Source organism: Ailuropoda melanoleuca, chromosome 14 (assembly GCF_002007445.2).
Source record: "Ailuropoda melanoleuca isolate Jingjing chromosome 14, ASM200744v2, whole genome shotgun sequence".
NCBI classification, from domain to species: domain Eukaryota; kingdom Metazoa; phylum Chordata; class Mammalia; order Carnivora; family Ursidae; genus Ailuropoda; species Ailuropoda melanoleuca.
In genome coordinates, this window is record NC_048231.1 from 35,023,408 (window position 1) to 35,036,124 (window position 12,717).

The 12,717-nt window shown below is 43.2% G+C and overlaps 1 long non-coding RNA gene across 4 annotated transcripts in view; it reads left to right on the plus strand.

Moving 5' to 3' along the window:
* LOC105240860 overlaps window positions 1–12,717 on the plus strand; it is a 113,842-nt gene that overhangs the window by 36,896 nt on the left and 64,229 nt on the right. For all 4 annotated transcript variants that reach the window (XR_004620367.1, XR_004620365.1, XR_004620364.1 and 1 more), the window contains exon 2: window positions 5,034–5,114. This is a non-coding gene — a long non-coding RNA (uncharacterized LOC105240860). The remainder of the gene's footprint in view (window positions 1–5,033; window positions 5,115–12,717) is intronic.

Sequence of the window (12,717 nt, forward strand, 5' to 3'; positions counted from 1 at the left end):
TCCTCCTCAAATATCTATGAAAGAGATTGCTTTCTTCCAGTGTTCCCTGTTCTGATTTGTGCCTTTATTTTTAAGTTGTCATTATTTTATTTAATGCATTCTTATGCTGAACCAGCTCATATTCTTTGCTGGTCAAGTTGAGGCCCAATCTGCTAGTACTGGTACCATCTTGCTATCTCTTGGGTTCATGCCACAGGCCAGGCCTCAGTTAGGCTTTATATACATATTTGGCTCCTGGTATGTCTTTGAGGTAGATACATTTATTGCCTCTCCATTATCTTGTGACCCCTGCTGTCTTCTTGCCAATAGAAGTCTACCTTGCAATGACATCAAAGCACCCAGCTGAGCACTTCTTTCTCAGGCTTGCTTCTGCTGCTGGAATGGCCCATGGAGCAAAATTCTAGCCAACAAGAGGCAAAAGTCTGCCGGGAGTTTCTGAGAAAAGCTTTTGCTTTCCTGACAAGGAAGGAGCAGCCTGGCAGCTCTGTCCCTACCTTTTGCCTTGAACGTGGCCGTGACTCTGGAAGATCCCTAACCACCTTGTAGTCATTAAACAATAAGCCAGTGGACCCAGGGTAGTCCCGTGGAAGGAGAGAAGACAGCTGACTCTGTGTGGCATGGTTAAGCTCCTGCATCAGCTGGGGGCTTCCTACTTCAAGTTATGGTCGTCTTCTTCTTCCTCTTCTTTTTAAAGATTTTATTTATTTATTTGATACAGAGAGATATAGTGAGCGAATGAGTGGGAGGAGGGGCAGAGGGAGAAGCAAACTCCCTGCAGAAGAGGGAGCCCGACACCGGAGTCAATCCCAGGAGCCTGGGATCATGGCCTAGCTGAAGGTAGGCACTTAGCCAACTGAGCCACCCAGGCGCCCTACTATAAGTTTTCTTATACAAGAAAAATAAAAACCTCTTCACTAAACTAGACGTAAGTCGGTTTTTCCCGTTACTTAAAGTTGTAAATGCTTCAACCTGATTTTATGTTAGTATTTTCCTTTATCCAGTGGGAAAAACAAAAGCTCAGAGAGCACATCTGCGTCAGCAGATCAGAAGAAGCTCAGGAATGCCTCAGTTTCTCTGTCTTCTGCCTGACTTCGGGGCCCACGTGGTTGGCTTCACTGTGGTGGATGAAAGATGGCCCCAGCTTCTTAGACATTCCTCTTGCCCAAAGTCCCCTTTTCTTGAACTCTCCTTGGGTTCTGTGACTACTCTGATGATAAGAACATGGCGGAAGTAATGCTCAGGACTGAAGTCTGGCACCATCCACTTCCTGGCTTTTGAAACATTCTCCTGAAGGCCTAAGCCATGTGATAAGTCTGGCTCTTCTGTGACTACCACTCTAGAGAGGCCGCCTGCTGGCATTCTGGTCAACAGATCAGCAACCCCAGCTAGGTAGTGTGTCAGACTTGTGAGGGAAGCCATCTTTGACCCTTGAGACGAGCCCCATCCATCAGCTGAATGCCATTGACTGGGCTCTGTCAACACCACTGGAGCAGAAGAATCACCCAGCTGAGCCCTATCCAAATTCCTGACCACAAAATCATGAGTTATGATTGCTGTTTTAAGCCACAAAGTTTTGGGATAGTTTTTAAAGCAGAAATAGATATTGATCAATTGCCATGAATAATTCATTATAATTACAAAATGCCAGGGCCAACAGGGTGTTATCTCATCTATGCTTTGCTTTGTCTGAGTCATTTTTTAATATCTCTGCAAAATTCTGGCCACAGCTCTTTACATTTATTGATCTAAACATAGACTCCTCATTCATATCCTTTGTTTTGTTGCCTGAGTGGGTTGGAAAGAATTCCTTGTCTCTGGCTCTTCAGTTGCAGGAGTGACTTTCAGACATCTTGTTCTAACAACATGGCAGACTGGGCCAATGAGCACTGCCTCCCTGGTACAAATACATGGAGATACTGGAGACACATGATAATACTTGAAAGTATATACAAGAGCTCAAAAGAAAGGGAATACCTAGGTGTTTGAAAAGAGGGTTCAATTTGATGATCCTGTTTATTCTATAGGGGTATTAGTTTTCGGTTATGGGGCTGGTGATTTTTTGCCCACATTGGGACCGGAGAGTTAGCTTGGGTCTACATGTGGTGAAGCCAGAACTGGGCTCCCAGCATAAAGCATACGCATTCAAAAGATCTGATAGTCCATGAGAAATGGCAAGAAAGCTTGCCTTCCACCTTGGCCTCTGAGTAAGGGGAAAAATATCCTTCATGACAAATCAAAGGTACAAATTTGTATGATGTGTGGCAGTCGGGTCCAACTTTACACTGTAGTTGTAAAGCGGAAATCCCAAGTCTAGACATGTAGGTATAGGTTGAGGGTTCCCATAAAAGGAAATGCAAAACAGTTCTCTAGAAATGCATTCCAGCATTAGGCCACATGCATTTCCTATAGATCTAGACACAACAAAACCAAGCCAAACCTATGCTGAAGACACACTCAATGGAAAATTGCAAACGTCTCCTAGGAAAGAAGACATTGGAAAAGAAAGGAGGCAGACACAGCGAGCTGGAGAACGGACACTTCAAGAAGTAGAGCTGATAGGAGAGGACAACAGTCGCACGTTCTGAAAGGGGCGGTACTATACGTACATGGACGTACGTAGAGGGATCGAAACAGAGGAGGGGCAAAGAATAGGACGCATACAAAAAATTCGTTTTAAAAGATTAACTTTCAGATTGATTTCAAGGCAAAAATAGATCCTGGCATAGAAAGATCTGTGAGCACCATTAGTCTTCTAGAATACGCTTATTAAAACCCTCTTCCAGGGGCGCCTGGGTGGCACAGCGGTTAAGCGTCTGCCTTCGGCTCAGGGCGTGATCCCGGCGTTATGGGATCAAGTCCCACATCGGGCTCCTCCGCTATGAGCCTGCTTCTTCCTCTCCCACTCCCCCTGGCTTGTGTTCCCTCTCTCGCTGGCTGTCTCTATCTCTGTAGAATAAATAAATAAAATCTTAAAAAAAAAAACAAAACCCTCTTCTGTACCCCCACAATTGATTGGTTTTGCCTTGTCTATGGTTAGCTCTCTGGGAGAAATGAAAGAAACCAAAGGTAACACCCATTTTAAAGGAATTTGTTGCATCTGAGATAAGAAAATTGTATTTAAAGAGAAGGAAAAATAAGGCAGTTTATATACCTGTTTCATATTGAAAGCTATTTTCTGATTAAGTAAAGAAGTCCAGAGAAGAGAAGAACGTGGCAGGCCAGGATTAGTGGGGAGAGGAGTGGAAAGAAGAAGGAAGAGAACAATTATTCTAGTACCTTCTAAGGCACCATTTTTGCTGCCAGCAGCTTCACCTTTATTCAGCAAGTTATTGATGGCATGATCCTTGGGAAAGTGACCTGAATTCTTTGAGCCTCAGTTTTCTCTTTTATAAAGTAGTTTCACAGATACCGACTTCATAAGGTGGTGGAGAATTAGAGAAAATTATTCTAAAATGCCCGGCTCGCAGAAGTTCTCAAACTCAGCTGCCCACATAGCTAGTCAGGTAATGTCGGAGAGCAGGTGTTGGGCTGGGGCCCTTCCCGCTGCAGCAAATTGTCACCATGTGAGGAAACAGCTCAGGGAACTTCATCTTCTGCTATTCTGAGAGAAAATGGAATGTTTTTGGGGGGCATCTTCTAGTTTTTAGACACCCATAAGTAGTTTAAAAATATCTTTAACACAGCACCTCAGCAGGTCAAACAGAATGCACCTGCTGGCCAAGTTGGACGGACATTTCTCACTTTACCTTCGATGTGGACTGGCGATAAAAATATCCTCGGCTTTTTGCTGCGGCCTGTTACAAATTGTGGTACTGCTTTCCAGTTTGTGGATGGGCTAGTTGAAAAATAGAGAAACAGCCAATGGCCAATGAGGAGCATTGATGAAATGAGGTCCAAAGATGTCTCAGGATGTGTGTGTGTGTCCACAAACTTAGGTGTTCTCAACAATCTCAAAACCCAAACTCTCTGACAGTATGTGAATAAGCACTTATTCCTGGAGATCTAGGGACCTGTCAGGAGGGGGGCAAAGAAAGGGCTGGAAATGGGCCCTCCGACTGATGAGGAGACACTGAGTAGAGTCCTGTGATAGCCTGGTAAGAACTCCGAAGAAGCATAGCCACTGTGTCGTGGGGGGACTGACCTGGGGTCAGCAGCCCCCTACCAGCTGTTGGCATTGGTTGTGTGGGAAGACAGCCAAGCCCGTGACTTGCAGAGTTATTGTCTTGTCTGTGGCTGCTTTCAAGCCACAAAGGCAGAGTCCAGTAGTTGCACCAGAGACCCTATGAGATGCGGAGCTTAAGTTATTTACTCTCTGGCCCTTTGCACAAGACGCTTCTGGGAACCCCACCTCGATTAGACAGCAGGCCTCCAAGGAGAAGGAATGGCACATCCATTGCCAGCTCCCTGCCTCTCCCACTTACTGCTCCCTGCCCGCCAGCCTCTGCTCCTCCCATCTGTCTTCTCCCCACTTCCTGGCTTCCGCTCAGCCACGGTCACTACTTCCTCCGAACTTGTGCTTACAGAGGGTATGTTGTGGGCACTCTCTCCAAGCTCCACGTCCATGTAGACTTTCAGGCTCACTCCCACCCCTGCCAGAATCATCTTAACCTCCCAGTTCAGACTCAAAGATGAGGATGTGCCTTGCCCAGTTCCTCTGTTCTTGTCCTATCACAAAAGATGTCTCTGTTCAGCTTCTGGATTGGCTTTTCGTAGGTCAAGGGGCTACTCTGACCCAGCAGACTGTTGGGTCTAGTATGGCCTTAATACCAAGCCTAGGTGATGGGAATCCATTCTCTTTCCTAATCTTGTCAAGATGCTGTCCTGTACATGGCTTTATCCCAATTAGCTGGCAGCCCCAAGATTTTGAAGTAGAAATTATTACTCCCGTTTTATAGGTGAAGAAACCAAGACCTTTGGAGGTGAAATATCTAACCCTGGATGACGCACTTGCCTAGGGATGGTAAAGCCAGGCTTCTGGGTGGCCCTAAATCCTGATTCTGTGCTCTTTCCTCTTGTCCCCATTGAATTGGCAGAGTCGTTTGGGCTGGACCTGATTGGATGAGGAAGAACTGGCTGGCCGTGCAAAGAGGACAGAGGATGGGAGAACAAATCAGGTGAGAAAGTCCCCGTAGATGTGGGGAAAGGAGGTGTGGGGTGGAACTGGCCGTACTGCGGAGAGAGAGGAAGCATGGCAGACCCGGCTGGCCCGTAACCCCAAGGATGGTTTCAGATTCCCAGGGACTGCGTGTGGGCAGCATTCCTGGACCCCTCAGTCCATACACACTACCCATGTGCCTTTAGTAGACCCAGGCAGAAAGGAAAAAAAAGAATCATCAGGCTCTGCGGGTACGAGAGAGTGTACTGTTGGTCACCAATGTGCACTCGGCCTACAGCTCGCCGTGACTGGGGAGCACACAGCCTTTAAACTCTTATTCCATCTGGGGGAGACAGTTCGCAAAAGAAGGTTTCTGCAGGGGCGTTTGATACTCAGAAGAGATTTGCTGATATAACAATTATTTGCACTATTTATATTCAAATGTTCTTTTAAAAAATGCAGCATCCAAATTTACCGATAGTAGCTGTGTGCAAATCAGGGAACTTATCTCCTTTTTATAGGCTAAAATCAAATTACACTTTACATTTTTCTCACTTGCAGAATATTAGATTGTGGTGTCTAAATGACTTGTGTTTAGGAAAAAGGTGAATTTTAAGAACAAATTTTAAAACTGCATAAGCAATTTAATGGGTATTTTCAGAAACGAGCTGCCGTCACATATTTGCATGAAACCAGTACTCACATCATCGCTCCTGTTAGAGCTGAGCCCTGAAAATCATCATGCTCGGGTTTTTGTTTATTACCCTGTGGACGACAGGACTGTTGAATAAAGTTCTAAAAAAAGTCGGTTGATGTCCCTGTTTGTTCTCCATAGGAGCCAATCAACTTGTCTTCTGACCTGTAATCCGAGATCTGATTGAGTTCTCAATATAGTGCAATTCACAGATTCTATCCCCATTTACGCACACGTTTGTAGTTGTCACATGGTTTTCAGTGTTCTTAATGAGCTGTTAACAAGCTGTCAATTACCTATGCAAATTAGGGAGCCGCCTTTGAGAGGTGGCTGTATCTGGAGTTAAAGAGTGCTACCTTGGAATGTTAGGGAATCAATCATTCTAGCTTTAATAGCTGTCTTCACCCATGTGTCTCTTGTCATGTCTGGGTCTTTTTTCATTATAATACCTACCACATAAGAAAAGCCCTTTGGGAATTTCGAAGGTGCTTAGAAAAGAGCTTACCTAAATCTTTTATAACTTTCAACTTGGCTTACATATTGCCTTGGATGCACTCTTACTTTTCCATCTCTGCCTTTCTAGGCATCCTCCACTGCTATTCCTGAGCTGATGGGAAGTTCCCCCCCCCCCCCGTTGCTCAGCTCTAGGGGGCTATTCAGAGTCCATTGCCCCTGTTTCTTCTGTAGGAAAGATCTTTACCCTCTCCACCTCTTGATGAGCTCCTGGGCACAGAAGCACTGATAATAAATAAATCAGGCTAAGTGCCAGGAATGAAAGCTTATTTGCTCAGCAAAGTTTGCTGAGCCCCATCTTCCAGGCACTCTGGTTGCAAATGGCAATAAAACCAAGCTCACTGCCATCATGGAACTGACATTCTGGAGGGGAAGACAGACAATTAACAATAACTGTTTGAAATAAGGAAATGACATTGGGGTATGGGAAGGTGACGCATGACAAGGCAAAAAAGAGAAAGAGCAGAGTATGAAGGATGTGGAATGGCTGGGGGGCAGGGCTGTTGCCATCTAAAGAGAATCCCGAGGGAGGCCTCACTGAGGAGGCTACATCTGAGCAAAAAATCATTAGAAGGGAGGTTGTTGGCCACCAGGATAACTGAGGATGAACACATGGCAGAGCCAGCTTCAACTACAAAGAAGGGAGCAGGTTCCAGAACTGTGAGGTTGCGGGGCCGGGGGGGGGGCAGGGTGGCATCTGAAGGAGTTTTGTAGCAGAGATGGTGGGATGAGCGGGATGGGGGCGGATCATGTGGACTCCTTGGATAAGCTCTTTGATTTTCCCTCTGAGTGGGCTGGGAAGCCATTGCTGGGTGCTGCTGTTTATGTGTGGTTTAAACTTCATAATTTCGGATTTACAGAAGAGTGGGAAAGAGAGCACAAGCATCCCCTAGACCCTTCACTCAGCTTCCTCTAATATTCCTACCTTACGCAAGCATGGAACATTGATTAACACAAAGAAATCAACTTTGGTGCAATACTATTAACTAAACTTCAGACTTTATTTGAATTTTCCCACTTTTTTTTTTCCCCCCTATTTCAGGATTCAGGTTAGTCCATCCAGTGTTTCCTCTGCCTCCTCTACTTGGTGACCAGTTCTTGTTTTTTTTTTCTTGACCTTGACATTTTTGAAAAGCGGTCAGGAATTTGGTAGATTATGCCACAAGTTGGGTCTGTCCCATCTTTTCTCATGGAGAGCCTGAGGGTGTGGATTGGGCAAAGAGCCCCACAGAGGTTATGTGTCCTTGTCCCGTCGTGTTGGGTACACATGACTTATCCCTCTGATGTTAACCTTGGTCACTTGGTTAAGGTGGTATTTGCCACGTTTCTTTGCTATAAAGTTACTATATTTAGTTTTTCATATTCTATTCTATTCATTAGAGTCAAGTCGCTAAGTCCGGTCCACGTTCAGGAGAGGCTCATTAAGCTCTGCTTCCTGGAGGGAAGTTGATAGCAAAGAATTTGCAGTTATATGTTAAAACCACTAGTAAGTAAGAAATTGGTGTGACTATGAAAATTCCCTATTTCTCCTTAAAGCTGTGTCCCCTAATGTTAGCCCTCACCAGTAGATCTGATGTGCAGTGTTCATGAAAATCATGTTCTATTGGGGATTTTCCAGTTCCTTCATTCCTTCATTGCCGAGTTTTGAGCAGAAGCAACATCCTTGGTTTTCCTTTGAAGAGTGATTCAAGGGTCCTGGATGGAAACAGGAAGCCGGTTGGGGAGGGGGGCACTGCAGTGATTCAGGTGAGGGATGATGGTGCGTAACGAGGCAGGGGCAGTGCTCATAGGGTGAATGGTTGAATTCTGGACATTAGTGGGAAAGAGAGGAAGGGCATTTCACCACCAGATGGACTGTAGAGCTGCTGGACTCATGGAGAGGCCATTGGTAGAGAGGGGCAGCTGAGGGGGTAGCAGGTTTTCTGGGCCGATGGGGCTGGTGTAAGCCGAACATTCAGTTTCATTCGACATCCCAGTGGAGAGCTTGGATAAGCAGCCAGATAACAGAGTCAAAAGTTTGAGACAGATAGGTCCTTTAACGATGTTCAAAACTTCTTCAGGCTGAATTTGCAATTTCTCCATAGTGTATCCTCCGTAAGTGTTCTTCTTTTAAAGGTTGTAAGATGCATCATAGGCTCAGAGAAGACACAGTCACCAAATAATTGGTGCAGAGAATTCATTAAAAAACCCCACGAATTATGAATTCATAAGGACGGTAACAAACTACAAAAGTTGGCAAGAGATAGGAGGGCAATTCACAAAAGAGTAACCCTGAGCATTCAATAAACATTTGAAAATATGCTCACTGAAAGCTGGAGAAAAACAAATTAATGCAATGGTAGGATGCTGTTTTATACCCACCAAATTGCCAAAAATTAAAAGGTCTGATGATAGCAAGTGCTGGGGAGAATGTTTCACACCTGGCTGGTGAGAGTGTAAATTGGTAAGCAGTGCAAATTGGTAAGCAGTGCCCAGAAATCTAGGAAAGAAAACTGGAGCCTGGTGCAGAACATGGGGTCTGTAGCAACCCTGTGAGGAATCACTCTTGATCCTACCTCCTTTTAGCTGGAAGAGCTTGAGCAAGCTACTGAATCTCTCTGCTCTTGACTCTTCTCATCTGTGAAACGGGGATAATACTATGGTCTAGTTGTGTTGTTCTGAAAATAACAGGAATTAATATATGTAAAGCTATTAGGTCCTGATGGATCATAAATGCTCAATGAGAGTTAGCTGTTAGTATTAGTAGAGGTAAAGGGTCTCTTACTGTACCGACCAGCAATCCTACCTATAGAAGTAAAATCAAAGAAAATATGCCGAATAAGACAGATACACAGGATTTTTAAGCCAACATTGTTTGTTTCAGTAAAATATTGAAAACGACCTAAATACTCATTCTCAGGATAAGAAAAATGAACATTGATATGTTTATTACATATTATATTAGGAATTTCATATTCATATATACTGTGTGGAATATTAGAGTGCAGTGAAAATGTGTAAGCTAGAGTTGCACGTTTTGAAATGAATCAAAATATTCAGTCAGATAAGTAAATTTCAGACTATGTACAATCCTCATTCAGGTTGGCTTGAAGTATATGAAAGAAATCCCTAAACTCTCACATGTACATTTTGGAAAGGGAGAAGTCATTTAGTAGACCTTTCAGATGAGTTTGGATATCCTTCTTTGATACTATGCCAAAACTCAGTAAGTGGTAGTTTCTTAAAGGTTAGTTTTAATGTGAAATCTGAAACTATATCAAATGAGTTTTTCATACTTGGTGTTATTAAAATCCATTATCTGTCTTGAACTTTGAATGGAATTGATGGCAAATCCATGTGTGATTTTGTAACATTATATATTGCTCTTTTGGAAAATACTGTTTCACTGAGTTATGTAAATCTTCTAATTTTTGATACCTTTAATTATAAGATATTTTTAAAAATCACATTAATAATATTATCAGTGATCTCATCAGGAAAGGTTGTAAGTATTGAAGAGCTGTCAGGCTTATGGTAACAGATGGGAGTTTTCTAAAATTCAAATATTTTAATTTGAATCCTGATACTGTCAGTTCTTTCCTTTGAAATGACAGGCTCATTTTTTTTTTTTCATTTTTGAGGAAAATGCCTGCGGAACACTCAGGTCTGAATAACCATAATTTTTCTGTCAGTTGTTCTTTTAAGTAAAAACGTTGCGTCATGAAAAAGTGGCTAGTACAGCTGGCAACTCAAGCACTCATACGTGTTTTCCTCAGGACAAGTGTCATACTTTGGGGTACAACTGAAGTGTTCTATGTGTACAAGCTATTTTTTTTTTTTGACACAGAATATCTAAAAGAAGTGCCTATGAGAGTCAAGATATAATAAAGTTAAACATTTTTACTGCTCCTTGAAGGATATTCTTCAGGGAAACTTGCTTTTAAAAACGTTTTGTTTTGTTTTGTTTTGTTTTGTTTTGTTTCCTTTCATGTGTGTGGTGGTTAAGAATGCATTGACCGCTAAAAGGGTTTGGTGCCACTGCCTTGGTTCGTGTTGATACCCCAGCAGTTCTACCTTGCACAGTTGTTGTACCATCAGTACGCAGGCCTACAGAGTAAAAAGAGGCAAACGGTGTCTTAGAATTACTATAGAAATAATTTTGACCCTGTAGACACCATGACAGCCTCTTGACTACGGATCAGTCTTTGTGAGCTGGTGTTCTAACATAAGGCCAGACATTTTGGTTGACTGGTTGGTTGGTTTGCTTATGTTGCTCTTCTCAGAGAATTGTTCCAGCTCTTGGTTTCTGAAGTGGGGGTAGCAGGCCACATAATCTCTTTCTTCCCTCCAATCCTCCCAAACTTGTTCAAGAAAGGGTAAGAAGTTGGCTGGAAAGTGTCTGATCCATTGGCAAGGCAGTCAGTGGTCCATTGGGTTCTCTTTCTAGAGAGTTTGAATAAGTCACAGAGATATGTCTAGTCAGGAAGCAGTAGCATTGGAAATGAAGGGGCCATACCTAGTCAGGAAGAAGTAGGCATTGGAAATGGGAAGCTATACCTAGTTAGGCAGAAGTCAGCATGGGAAACGGGGCGCCATGTTGAATGGAAGCCATTTTTATGCACCTAAATGCTGACAAGAAGGTAAAGGAAGCTGGTGTGTCATCTGTAGAGAGAAGCTTGAGAACGATGCAGTGTAGTGAAGAGTAGGAACGAGAGCCTGTGAAGTGTCATGGAGATGAAATAGATAGATAAATGGAGAGAGACAGACAGAGTCAGAGAGACACAGAGACATACACACACAGAGAGGGAGACAGAGACAGAGAGAAGTAAAAGAAGAAAAGAAGAAAAAGAGATAGTAATCAAGAGAGAGATTAAAAAAAGACAAAGATATAAAGAGACAGAGGGAGAGAGAAATAGAGATAGGAATCAAGAGACACGGAGATGAGAGGGAGAATGATACACAGAGAGGGGTTAAGAAAATGAGAGAGAGAAAAACTAACTTCCAATAGTTCCCTTTACTTGTGTTAATTTGATTACGTTTCCTAACAACATAGAACATGACAAAGGCTCTAGGGGAGATTCAAAGTGAAGAGGGAATTAAAACCGTGAAGTCTTTAATTATGAGAATGCACCAAGAATCTTAAAAACCTCCATAGAAATCCACTAGAGATACAAACTTTGGCACTTTTGGATGGTACAAGGTATAGCTCTATGTTTTCATCCATCTCAAGAGGACATTTATGTTAAAGAATAGGTTTTAATGTCAGAGTCACAATTTCAGCTCCTCACCATGGGCCACCAATAATCCTGATTGCTCTGAAATGTACAGTGGATCTGAGACCAGGATTAGACGCAGTCTTTCTGCCATATGCCCTCTTTAGGATTCTCTCTGAAACAATCCTCACCAGATTGCCTGCTAATCGTCCCGTGGCATCTCCGTGGTCAGAATGCCATTTCCGGCTTTATTTTCTGCTTTCTGTTTGTGCATAAGATAATCTCTCTCTCTCTCTTTTTTTCCATCTGCAGACTCTGGGGGGTAAATTTTGAGCATGAAGCACGGAGGTTTAGCCATGGGACTCTCATTACTGTTAATGGGAATGACAGCACTCAGTTTCAGAGCCCAAGAACATTTACCCCTTGGATGATGGTGTTTTGTGCTTGGTTTTTAATTGTATTTACAAATAAAGCTGGCATACAAACAGCAGCAGTTCCTGGGAAGGTGGCATTTTAGAAAACGGGTGGGAGACGGACTGTCCTTGGATTCCCCAGCCTAATGCAAGACACATTTGGAGAGAGGGGTGGTGGGGTTTGGTGCATCTTTTAAAAAAATTGCAGTCACATGCCCATAACATAAAATTTACCATTTTTAAGTGTATAGTTCCAGAGCATTAAATGCATTCATCCATCACCATCATCCAAATCCAGAACTTTCTCACCTTCACAAACCAGAAACTCCGTAACTGTTAAACACGAACGTTAAACACTAACTCTCCCTTTCCCCAGCCCCAGCCCCTGGCAACCTCTATTGTACTTTCTGTCTCTATGAATTTGACTGCTCTAGGGACCTAATGTACGTAGAATCATGTGATATTTGTCCTCCCGTGACTGGCTCATTTCACTTAGTACAATGTCCTCAAGATTCATCCATGTTGTAGCCTGTGACAGAATGTCCTTCCTTTTTAAGGCTGAGTAATATTCCATTGTTCAGAGCGAGCAAATTTGTTTTTCCATTCTTACAGCAATGGACCCTTGGCTTGCTTCCACCCTTTGGTTATCATGAATAATGCTGTTATGAACATGAGTGTACTGATATGAGTCCCCGCTGTACTGGTCTATATTTCCACCAGCAATGGTTTAGAGTTCCAATTTTTCCACATCTTTCCCAACCTTCGTTATCTGCTTTCCTTTCCTCCCTCCATTTCCCCCTCCTTTCCTCC